This window comes from Protopterus annectens, chromosome 5.part0, assembly GCF_019279795.1.
Source record: "Protopterus annectens isolate FY-2018-M chromosome 5.part0, PAN1.0, whole genome shotgun sequence".
NCBI lineage: Eukaryota > Metazoa > Chordata > Ceratodontiformes > Protopteridae > Protopterus > Protopterus annectens.
In genome coordinates this window covers 866,578,258-866,591,391 of record NC_056735.1, presented here as the reverse complement: position 1 = coordinate 866,591,391, position 13,134 = coordinate 866,578,258, and the positions used below count along the sequence as shown (strand labels likewise).

Genomic DNA, 13,134 nt, shown 5'->3' with positions numbered 1-13,134 from the left:
GGCCTATCTGCATATACCAATCGGAGATTCTTGCAGAAAATATTTACGTTTCAGGGCAGGATCTATGCATCATCAGTTCTATGCACTTCCCTTTGGCTTATCCACTGCTCTCAAAGTTTTCACAAAATGCCTGGCTCCAGCCATTGCTTTTTGCAGACAAAGAAATTTACCCTTACTTGGACGACTGCCTGATTCAGGCAAGGCAGTCAGGAAAAACTGTTACAGCACCTGACATTTCTAAAGGCCCTACTAACCTCACTGGGGTACACTATCAATGAAAAGAAATTCGAGCTAGTCCCCAGTGAAAAAATTGTATTCCTGGGAGCATGCCTGGAAACAGCATCCCAGATGGCATTTGACAGGCTACTTCTCTCAACTGGCCACCAGAACCCAGTTATCCGCAAGGAAAATCCTGCAAGCTCTAGGGTTCATAGCCTCCTGCATTCTACTAATTCCATATGTCAGACTGCATATGAGGAAACTTCAGTGGTACTTAAAAAGCCTTTGGTGTCAACATTCTCAGGACCTGGAAACTATTATACCTATGATACCTTGTCTAAGGAAAGATTTTCTTTGGTAGGCAGCAGCATGCAATCACAACAAGGGACTTCCCTTTTCAAAACCCCACGCTGCCCAGACCCTAACCACAGATGCATCAGACTATGCCTGGGGTGCTCACCTGGACGGCAGGTGCATTCAGGGCCACTGTATCCCAAATCAAATTCATCTGCACAGAGATGCTAGCTGTTCAGCATGCTCTGACAGCTTTCAGATCCCTGCTGTCTCTGGGGCCTCTACTAATCAAAACCAACACCACCACAGTAATGTGGTACAGCAACAAGCAGGGGGAAACCCACTCATACCCACTCTGTAGGCTAGCCATGACCCTTTAGAACACAGCCTCAGCTGTGCATATTCATCTAAAAGCTCAGTTCCTGCCAGGCAACCAAAACTCTCTGGCAGACAACTTGAGCAGAAATCTCCTAGACACACACACGAGTGGCAATTAAACCACAACACATTCAACCTTGTGACCCAAAAATGGGGTACCCAGAAGGTGGATCAGTTTGCCAACCCCTACAACCACCAGCTCAGCATATTCTGCACCAGGGAACCTCACAGCAAGGCCTGGAAAGTGGATGCCCTATTCTTAAATTGGCAAACCTCTCAATCTATGCATTTTTACCTGTACCTCTTCTTACCAGAGTATTACTCAAAATAAGGGAGGAAAGACCAAGGGCAATCCTGATTGCCTCAGACTGGCCATGCCAACACTGGTACCCACTACTGTGCAGTCTGTCCCCGTTGCCTCCATGACACCTCCCCCAGATTCCAACTCTCCTAATTCAGCAGGAGGGAGAGTTCTTGCATCAACAGTTGCAGACCCTGAACCTAGCAGCCTGGCTTATTCCTTGACTTCTCCTCCAGTGGCCAGCCTAAGCAGATAGGTCCTGGATGTCATACATGAAGCCAGACGACCCAGTACTAGAAAATCCTATGCTGACAAGTGGAAAAGATATTGTTCCTGGATCCAGACTAAAGGAGCTAACCCAGCACAGCCCTCCTTACCTCTAATCCTGGATTTCAGAGCAGAACTACTCCACAGGGGCCTATCCTTCTCTTCCATTAAAATCCATGGCTCTGCCATCTCTGCACATTAAAGCACTGAGCCACCTCTCTTCTCACACCTTCTCATCAAAAAGTTTCTGAGAGGGGCTAACAACTTAGGGCCACGTAAAAGAGCCCCTACCCCTGCTTGGGACTTTAAATATATGTTGGAAAAGCACCCCCCCCCCTTTGAGCTTGCAGCTTCAGCTGACTTAAAATTCCTCTCTTGGAAAACAGGTTTGCTTCTGGCCATCACTTCAGCTGGAAGGCATTCTGAGCTACAAGCACTTATGGCTGTGGAACCTTTCATCATTTTTCATGCTGACAGGGTCTCCCTCAGGACTAACCCAACTTTCATGCCTAAAGTGGTGTCCAGTGTGGCTCTCGACGAATCTATTAATTTGCCCACCTTTTTCCCTAAACCTCAAAATAAGGGGGAAAGGATCCTGCACTATTTAGATGTGCACAGACAGCTCAGATTCTACCTGGATAAGAGTAAGCCCTTTAGGAAATCTGACCAGTTACTAGTCAGCTTTGTACCAGGGCAGAGGGCAAAGCCATATCATAACAAACCATCGCCAAATCGATCCAGTTCTGTTACAAACACCATGGGAAACCACCCCCAGAGTGGGTCAGAACACATTCTACTAGGGCAACATCAGCTTCTACAGCCTTTCTCAGAGGGGTCTCTACCAGGGACATCCTGGAAACTGCAACATGGAGTTCTGTTCATACCTTCACCAAGCATTACCACCTGCTCATCTTTTCAAAATCCAGGGCAGGCTTTGTAACCAAAGTCCTGCAGGGCATACTAGCCAGCCCCAACTCTTCTTGACTGCCTCCACCCGTTCCTCAGCTTTGGGAATCAACCCAAGTGTGATGACTGCAACAGTGAAACACGAAGAACATAGTACAGTTGTGTACACTTACCATAAATGTAGATGTTCGAGTGTATTCACTGTTGCAGTTCTGGTGTCCCACCCTCCAGCCCCCTTGTCTCTCTCTCTCTCTCTCTCTCTCTTCCTAACCCTTACAGGGCTATTGGTATTTCTTTTCTACTGGTGGTATTATTCCACCATAACTTAGCTCCCTATTGGGGGCTCCTGACATTTGGGGCATGAAAAACAGATGTAATGGCGTCGGCTGCCTTTATATCACTGACGACCTAACGTCAGTCCTGAAGAGACTGCAACTGATGCAGAAATACTAAGCCTCTGGTATTTGGGCCGACTGAGGGCTACCCCTGGCAGGATAACCCAAGTGTGATGACTGCAACAGTGAATACACTCGAACATCTACATTTATGGTAAGAGTACACAACTGTACTTTTCTGTTCCACCTGCTGTGCACTTTTCAGTACCATTGCCTTTGGTTCCAACATTTCTCATGTTAACCCTCATCTGTGTCAACATCTTGGTCTGTGTTGGCTGTAGCTTTTCTCTTGATGTACTCTTACGCCCACCACAGAGCTGAGAGCTTTCCAAAGTCATGGCATCAGAATAAGAAAGTCCTACTATATTGTGCAACTTATAAACAAAGGGAATGTGTTTAGATCTAGGGATGTCATTGCCCCCTTTGCTCGGCCCTCATTAGGCCAAAACTCAAATGTGATGTCATTGATTTTGTGATTATGGACAAGACCTCAGGTTTCAAGAAGTGCCTTGGGTGTGGGAAAAAGTCCCCCCCCCCCCCAATCACAAACACACACAGGCATAGTGTGTTTTGTTTGGGAGTTGCCCAACTCCAGCTAGACTGTCTAGCCTGTGAAGATTTTGAAACCAGGGAACTAGTTGATAGAGCTAAAATGGTGCCAAGGGACATGCTTCCTGCCTCTCAAGCCCCTCCTTGTGTCACTTATCCTTCCCTCTCTAAGATTTCCTCTGAGAAGAAGTGGGACAAGGATTCTGAATCGGAAAGAAAAGTTAGTGTGACAGGAAGAAAAAAGAGAGAAAGGCTAAGAGAAGTTAAGTCCGAGGAGAAGTCCCACAATTGCCCAGTGGATTCTCTTCATGAGTTTGACCCGGAGCCAAAGATCTTAAGGCCTTCAGCTCCTCTGTCCTTATCTTTGGAGTTGTCTCATGCTATGCTTGGGAAGCCTTGGCTCCAACATTGGCTCCATCAACCTCTGTGGATCAGGATATCCAGAGTCCTTGGTTGTTAGAGACCAACCCACTGATCTGATCCCTCAGAAGAGAATGTGTAAAAGGAGACAGTTTAATTCCCCTCAGGAATCACTCAATGAGGACACAGACATTGATGAAAGGGAACGGCCCCCCAGATCTCAACCTGAGGATGTCTCTCTTGTAGAAATACTAGAACTCCTAACACAGAAAGGTCATTAATCTCCAACACTCCATTCCAGGATGGGTCTGTGTTCCTGGAGGCTCTTTTGTCTGGTCTGGCTTTGTCTTGGGTGACACCCCTGGCTGATGAACTAATAGACCTTGTCTCACCCCTTGCGTGGAAGGAGTCAGACACTGTGGAGCCTCTCCTCAAGCACCCAGATAGAATTTTAGCCCCCCCAAGGACAGAGCACATTGAAGCAAGGGGGGGGGTCCCAGTAGTTGTTATGGTTGTGGTAGTAGCCACTAATAAAGAGCTAGCGGAACAGAGTTCATCAGTCCATACTCCTAACAGGGAGTCTTGGGCCTTGGGACAGATTTTATAGGCATGTTTATGCTTCAGTGACCTTTGCTGTACAGTCACTGAATTATTTGGCACACTTCACAAGATTGCAAAGAGATTTGACTAAAGAACTCTCCAGATCTCTCTTAGAATCCGTCTCTGGAGGTCCATAAGATTTCTTTACAACTGACCACCCTCCAGACCATGTTTAATATGTCCATGAGGCTCGTATCCCATGCTGCAGAGGGTAATTCATGGGCAGTGGGTTTGGGCATAGCCAGCAGGAGACATGCCTGGATATGCCGATCTGATTTTGCAGAGCTCTTCAAGTCTTAATTTATCAGTGTTCCCTTTGAATGAGCTTCCTTGTTTAGACAAAGGTGAAGGAAATGCTGTCCAGAAGTGAGCAAGACAGGAAGACCTTGTCTACCGTTCGCATACATTTTTTCTACTCCTTAGAGACCCTTTTCCAAGAATCAATGAGGAGGCAGAAAAATGTGGTTCTGCAAGTCCCATGGTCCTTTCCAAGACTCACGAGGAGATGCTTACCCCAGAGGGGGGGGTCTCTACATACCTCTCAACCTGAAAACATCAAAAATCTGGACAAAGGCCCATGAAAAGTAGGTAAAACTGGCCAAAAATGTGTATACTGTAACATAATTGTGGGAATTGTGTGCTACCAACATTCAAACCCAAATTGAAGAACAGACAAAATATTAAAACCAAAATATAACCAAAACAATAGTGTGTTCTTTATATTAACATTTGAACTTGTCTTGTATAAAACTTGAACTTCTATAAAACAAAATTGCAGTGTTTTATAAAAAATAAAATTAACTGCATATGCTAGCTTCTTGTACCATTCTGAGTCTTTAGTGATGACAAGTTATAGAGAGGACAGCTTAAGAAAAACTACTAAGATTTTTTTACTTAAAAAAAAATCATTATAAACCTATTGCAAAAACATCAATATTTCATAGTGCTCTGTATACGGCTGTAGTTTCAACTTCAGAGAGTTCAGAATAGTGAAGATCAGAGTTTATGATCTTGTGAACGATTCATTAGTAAAGGTACACTTCTGCAACATGGTTTAATTTTAAAAATAGATGCTGAACAATCATTAATTACAACCAAATCACATTGTGAAGCAAGTGTGATGCATATATATTACATTCCATGCAGATAAGATATACTGCAAAGGAATCTTTACACGGAGTATTAAATAAATTATTTTAGTGAAATAAACAATCATAATGTGATCTGAAATAGTTTACTTCATTTGGTCTTCAACTTGTGGGTTTCAGATCCATATCGGATCCGAGCCTGCAACTTTTACTAGCATCATCTCTGAGCTCCAAACTCCTCCCATTACCCATAATATACCTCCACAGTGTTATGTCCCCAGATCTCGTTTGCCGCTTATAGCTTATGCATTGTGATCTCTTGAGCTCCAACTTAGTCAAGTGGGTAAAACCTTTTTTGAGTATCTTTCTCTTCAGTGTTTTGTTATAGTGTTAGTATAGATCCCCTTTCTCCTCCCCTCAATTGGTGTGTCGAATTAGAGTTTTTAGGGTAGTTAGAGTAGTTTGTTGTGTAGATTGTAGCTTCCCATCCCCCGTCAGTGTTTTCTATGTACGAGTGTGGTGAGTGGGTGTGTGTTTGGCAGTTAGAAATTGCCTGTTTTTTCTTACATTATCTTTCTACTGTGATAGTATGGCTGAAAAGCTTTTGTGGCCATAAATTATCCCCTGCGGATGGCTACACTCTGTGTGTTTTGTGCTTTGGCGTGGCCCATCTGAGTGTTGACTGCAGCTTATGTGCAGGCTTCAACCTCCGTGCCATTAAAGATAGGAAGGCCAGGTTGGCCCTCAAAGGCCTTTTTCCCCCCTTCAGAATCTGTTTCCTCGTCCCCAGTTTCTGTCACAGTGGCTGCTGTGGCCTCCTCTCCTTCCTCTGGCTTCTCCTCCGTTCCAGGCTGGGACTCAACCTCCTGTACCAAAGTCTGTGGTAGCAGAGCAGAAAAAGAGGTAGAGGGAGAGAGATTTGAGGGCGATGGAAAAGAGAGTGGTCTTCGGACCTCGCTTCACATACGAAGATGCCATGGATTCGTGACTCCCCTCGTTTCCGATCTCTGAGGATTTCCCCTGAGCCGGTGGAGACCCGTCCAGCTTCTCGGGCCTCTGTGCCCTGACCTGCCATGTCAGAGTCCGTGGCCTCGTCGTGGTCCTTGTCTGACATGGATCTGGATAAAATGAGGAGGTTTATCCATACCCGGATCCAGATGGGGGTCTTGCCAGCCCACTCCTCCCTCAGGAGGGGGAGCTCGCTTCCTTTTTTCCAACCTATATCTCCTGCTCCGATCTGACCCTCGGGTTCAGAGTATTCGGATCAGAGGTTGGCTTTGGTCAGGGAGTCGGAGCCGACGATACCTTCTTCTAAGCTGACAGCTGCCTGGAGCATTTTGGATCTGACCAGCACTGATCCGAGCCGCTCTCTGTGCCAGCGCTTAGGTGTCAGATCCAAGGGAGTGGAACCTTTTTCTTAGGCTCTGACTTTGTCGGGCCAGGATGTTCTTCATCTCACATTGCTGCAGTCCTATTGGGTGGGTAGTAACTTCGTCGTCTTGTCGGCCCGAATACCATTAGGCGCTAGCGTCGGTCATGAAACTCAGAGACTGACATCATCAGTCCAGGTATAAAAAGCATGACCCGGCGTCCATATCAGTCTTGCCGCGCTGGTCCGATTAAGAAACAGAAGCGCAGTGCCGTTAAGTTCGCTCTAGAATTTTCGAATCTGAGTTTCAGACCAAACCAAGTTTTTTCTTGCCTCAGTTAATTCGGATGTCAGGAAGTGAATAATTGTATTATTATAATATGCCGCCGGATCCTCCGACGCGCTTCCAGAAGAAGCGCAAGAATAAATCCAGCGAAACCTAGACAGGTTTGATCGTCCGTTTGGACGCTGGCTGTCCTGCAGGCTACAGTAGAGCAGGGGGATCCGGGCCAGTTTCTGTTCTTATTCGATTCTGATGCAGAGGATTCCACTCCTTCAAGCCTCCAGAGGATTTTTTCATTTTCAGAAACTCTGCATCTAAGGAGGAGCATTTCAAGTAAAGTGACAGGATTTCTGATCTAAGGAAGAGGTTTAGGAATTCTTGTTTTTACCACAGCATAGACCCTGGCTATACCTCCATTTTGGATGTTGTTCAAGATGTTTTCTGGAGGCTTTAATCCAGATTCTTTTTGCCTCCCTGCGCCTAGTTAACTGTGGACAGATATTACAGGGTGCCTGAGCGAAAGTTAGCACTCTTCAAGCAAAACCGGCTTTAGTCACCAGGACAAATGGGTATTGGACATTATAAACCCCAGGCTACAAAAGTTTTATTTCCACATTGCTCTCCTTTCAAAGGCATGCTAGACGTTTCCTCTGACAAGGATAGAGGCTCACAAGTTCCACCTCTGCCTCTCATTCCCAAGGTACTCCTGAAGGCCAGAATAGACGGAGCCTCCATGGCCTCTACCTTTGATTCCGCGATCTTTTGTCTCAGGAGGGCAATCACTTCCTCACGTCAAGATTCAGCTCTGCATCTCACAGCCTGCATATTCTGGTTCTAAAATCGAGGGTCTCAGCCTACAGCAAGTTTTGAATGTTATTTTGGAGGCCAGAAGGCCTAGCATATGAAAGTTTACGCAGATAAATGGAGGAGATTTTCTTGGAGCAGAGCCAAGGACTTTGATGTTTGCCTGATTTAAGTGTTTCTCTCAATATCTTACTGAGTTATTGGACAAGGGTTTGTCTTTTCTCCTCATAAAGGTTCATGTTGCAGCCATTCTGCTCACGTGACCAGGACCTCCTTTTGTTTTCCTCCCATCCTTTATTTAAGCAATTTCAGAGGGGCAGCAACATAAGACCCCACGTAGAGCTCCTACTCCTGCTTGGGATCTCACCTTGTGTTGGAAAGACTCTCATTTCAACCTTTTTTGAGCCCGCAGCTACTGCCGAGTTAAAAGTATTTATCATGGAAGACTGCTTTTTGTTGGCCATTACCTAAGTGGTTTCTATCTATTTGTCATTTTTATGTAAACCCCAAAATAAAGGGGAGAAGATTTTGTGTTACTTTGGATATTCACAGACAGTTACGTTATTAGTCGAGCAGAACCAATTTCCAAGCATTACCACCTTCCTCTTTATTCTAAGTCTAGGGCTGGATTTGCCTCTGCTATATATTAGGGCATTTTAGCAGCCCCTAATGCTATGATTTTGCCATCCTCCTTTACCTCTGCTTTGGGATTCTACCCATAAGTAAGGACTGCAGCAATGTGAGATGAAGAACATAGTACAGCGTAGATGTTCAAGATCCACATTGCTGCAGTCCAATTTACCCCTCCCTCCGGCCCCTCTGTAGCCTATGGTAATATGGTTTGGGTAATGGCTGTTGTTGGGAAATGCTTTTGGGCGTGGTAATATGGTTTTGTTGTTGTTGGTGCGTTTTTGGGAGGTATCCTGAGGTGAAGATCAGAGGATAAGGACGCGGTCATGCTTATACCCTGACGCCTGAAGATGCTGTCAGTTCTGAGCTACTTCATGACCATGTCAGCTCAATACTTCCCTGGTATTCGGGCCGACCGAGGACAGCGGACTTTCTCTCCCTCGGAGTTTCGTCCACCTCGGGCCCAGCCAAAATTCTCTCGTCGAACCCGGGGAGACCAGCCTCCTTATTAGTTTCTCAAGAGGTTTGCTCTCCTTCGGCGTTTGTGGTAGAAAGGGTTCTCTCCGCTGGATCGAGTCCACTGACTGCCCCCTTGGACTCCACCCAGACCCTCTCGGCTCTGTCTTCAGTCCCAATCATTTTACCAGAGGGACAGCCCGTGCTCAAAGAGCCCCAGACTGTTCCCCCCAAGAAACAAGTGGCTTGCGTGCTCCCCACGGATAGACCCACCAGAGAGGTACCTCGCAAGCATACATGCAAGAGGAGGCACTTGGACTCCCCCCGAGTAACTCACCGTGGACACAGACTTGGATAATGGAGAAGTTTCCCCTAAGTCTCCTCTCGAGGATATCTCCTTTGAAGACCTCATGGAAATCCTGCGCCATTGGGGAGGTTGGGTTGCCCCCATACCTTCTTTTGACGTGTCCATGTTCCTGGAGGCTTTCAGCATGGGCCTATTTACTTCCTGGGTGTCCCCTCCCACTGATCCTTTAGTTGATGTGGTCACCTCGTTGGCATGGAAGAAACCGGACACCATAGAACCTATTCCCCCTCCCACTGATCCTTTAGTGGATCTGGTCACCTCGCTGGCATGGAAGAAACCGGACACCATAGAACCTATTCCAAAAAGACCGGATTAGATCTTAAGCCCCCCCCCCCCATAGACAGACCAGCATGGAACAAGGGCTCCCCCATAGACACCATGACAGTAGCAGCAGCCACTAAGAAGGAACTTGCTCAGGAGAGTTCCTTGGTCCAGCCTCCTGACCGAGAGTCATGGATGATGGACCACCTAGGGAAGCGGGTTTGCGCTTCAGCTACCTTTTCGATTAGGGCGCTTAACTACCTGGCCCATGTCACCAGACTCCAACGCGACCTGGTAAAGGAGCTGGAGGAGCCCCCCCCCCACAAGTCTATGTCGCTGGAGGACAAGGCTTCGTTCTCAGCGAGGATGACCACTTTAAAAGCAATATCTAAAACGTTCATGCGACTCCTTCCACATGCTACGGAAGGAGCGTTTACGGTGGCTGGGTAATGCCTGGCTCAGGTTATGTCAATTTTCCGAACCCTTCAAGGAGTCCTTTGCTAATGCTCCTTATGACAGCTCTACACTCTTTAGTATGACCGTCAGAGAGACCTTAGTCCAGAGTGAGAAGGGCTGGAAGACACTGTCTGCAGTCAGGATCCGCTTGTCTAACCCACAAAGGTCCTTTTCCCGGAACCAGAGAGGGCAAAAGAAGATGTGGTTCCGGAAGTCACAGTATTCCCGGGACACTCAGGGCTCTTCTTCCCCAGAGACAGAGGGGGTCCAAGGAACTTTGGGTCTTGAGAACCTATCTCGGACAGACCCGGGCAGCAGCCCTGAGGGGTTGTCCGACTGCTCTTCTCCGGAAGCAGTCGGGGGACAATTGTCCTTGCACCTAGCGGCATGGGAGTCAATAACAGCGGACCGCTGGGTGCATTAAATCCTATCCAGATGATACTATATCCCCTTTGTGGGTTCCCCCAAATCTCCCAGACATCCTGGACGTACCACCCATGCAAAGGGAAGCAGCAGCACAGGAAATTTCCAAGCAGCTGGGAAAACGAGCCATCGAAACCTTCCCCCAGATCAGTCCGGATCGAGCTTCTACTCCAGGTTCTTTTTGGTGCCGAAGAAAATGGGGGACTTGAGGCCCATTCTGGACCTCTCAACCCTGAACCTGTCAGTTCCCAAAGAGACGTTCCGGATGGTCACATTACAGTCTATCATGCCGTACCTGCAAGAGAGTGACTGGATGTGCTCGTTAGACCTCCAGGATGTTTACTATCACAAAAAAATGCACAGAAAGCTGCAGGAGGTCCCTCCGCTTCCAGAAGGAGTCGATCATTACCAATTTCGAGCCCTACCTTTTGGTTTCACTACAGCCCCTAGGTTGTTTACCAAAGTGATAGCGTTGGTAGCAGCTCACCTGAGGCTTTGGGGGATTCAGGTCTATCCATACCTGGACAATTCACTCCTCACTGCTCCCACCAGGCGTCTACTCTCCCAAACCAGGGATTATTTCGTGACTCTTGCCCTGTGTTTGGGGATCACAATCAATGCATCCAGATCTCTTCTAGATCCTGTATAGGTGATGGACTACATTGGTGCCAGGATAGGTACTCTTTCAGTGCAAAATATTCCTGACCTTGGAGAGAGTTCAAAACCTGAGGATGCATGTCTTCCCTGATTTACCACTCTCCTCTCCCTACGGCAGAATCTGTGCTGATGGCCTTAGGCTCGATGGCGGCAACCATAACTCTTCTCCCGTGTGCTCAGTTACACATGAGAATTCAACATTGGACTCTAGCTGTACAGTGGTCCCTGTTAGAACTGCCATTGACATATCCAATTCAACTCAGTCGGGTCTTTCAGTCGTCCCTCTCATGGTAGATATGCACTCTGGACATTTTGGAGGGGTGACCTTTTGTCCCAGCCCCGGCCCTAACCACAAGTGACCACGGATGTCTCCCACCTCGGGTGGGGATACATTGTTCGGGCAGGACAGTCCAAGGCCTGTGGTCCCCCATAGAGACCAGCTTGCACATAAATGTCCTAGAGATGAGGGTGGTCCTTCTAGCGTTGCAAGCCCTTCATGCCTTTCTTCTGGGGACAATTGCTATTGAGTCAGACAACATGTCGGTGGTCTGGTACATCAACAAACAGGGAGGGACCAGATCTTGCACCTTTGTCGCGAGGCCATGAGAGTGTGGGATTGGGCGATCTCCACCGGTTGCTTTCTAATCACAATGCACATTCCGGGACGGTCCAACATCCTAGAGGACAGGCTACGTCGGACCATTCTGATGCCTTACGAGTGTTCTCTGAAACTCTCAGTAGCGAAACAGATCTTCAGCGAGTGGGATCAACCTTCCTGCAATCTCTTCGCATCTCCTTCCAACGTGAAGTGCAGCAAGATTTTCACTCTAAACCCCCTGCCGGGGGAGTCCCCCAGAGACACTCTAGTTCATGCATGGCCTCCTGGTCTTCTGTATACTTAACTGCCAGTACCTCTCATTCCATGGTTTCTACAGAAAGCTCATCGACTGGGAAGCAAAGTGATCCTTCGGTCTCGCCTTCTGGCTCCGCCTTGGATCCTAGATCCCATTCAGGATTTAATTTCACACCCTTCAGGGGTGCCTCATCCAAATCTGGACAGCTTGAAGCTCACTGCTTGGCTGCTCCAGTTCCCATGATTGCTAGGACTCCTGGACTATCCTCCTCAGTTGGATCCATTTTGGTGGCTGCTCATAAGTCTTCCACCACAAAGGTTTATCGCAGCAAGTGGAAACGTTTTTCCCTTTGGGCCTCTCAGAGGAGTTTAGACCCTTTCACGGCTCCTATTTCTGCCATTCTTGATTTAGTAACTGATATCTTTCAACATGGATCTTGTTCTTCTACTGTCAAAGTTCATTTGGCTACCAACACTCATTTTCATGTGCGTGAGAATTCTGCCTCTTTAGCCTCTTCCAGACTGTGTAAAGCCTTTATCAAAGGCACCTTTTTGTTACGTCTCCTGTCAGAGATCCTGTTCCCCCATGGGACCTTACTATGGTTCTTCAAGCTTTGGTCACTCTGCCTTTCGAGCCTGCTGCAACTGCAGATCTGAAATTTTTATCTTGGAAAACAGCTTTTCTGGTGGCTATTCCCTCTGCAAAAGGGTTTCAGAATTACAGGCCTTGTCCATCAAAATTCCTTTTTTCAGAAAGATAGGGTTTCCCTTCGAACCAAGCCATCCTTTCTTCCTAAGGTGGTATCACCAGTCAGTATCAATCAGATCATCAACTTGCCTGTGTTTTTTCCTAATTTTACTATCAAGATTTAATACAAACTCCACATGTTGGATGTTCATAGACAGTTGTGATTCTATTTACACAGGACAAAAAAATTCTGTAAATGTGATCAATTGTTAGGTTTCCCCAAAAAGGGTTTATAGAAGGATACAGTCTCCAAGGTCACTATAGCTAGATGGATTTCTTCATGCATCCTGCAGGTCTATAAGGACAGAGGCATGTCTCCTCCAGGTCAGGTGAAAGCTCATTCCACTAGGTTCATGGCTACGTCTACGGCCTTTTGGTCTAGAGCGTCTTTGGATGATATTTGTTCTGCCGCTACTTAGTCCTCATCTCATGCATTTATTCATCCATCATAAACGTTTAAAAAAAAGTTA

General features: G+C 46.9%; 1 protein-coding gene across 2 annotated transcripts in view; it reads left to right on the top strand.

Moving 5' to 3' along the window:
- The window catches only part of NAXD (NAD(P)HX dehydratase), an 870,139-nt gene that overhangs the window by 292,888 nt on the left and 564,117 nt on the right, over positions 1-13,134 (top strand). The gene's annotated exons all lie outside the window — the stretch shown is intronic.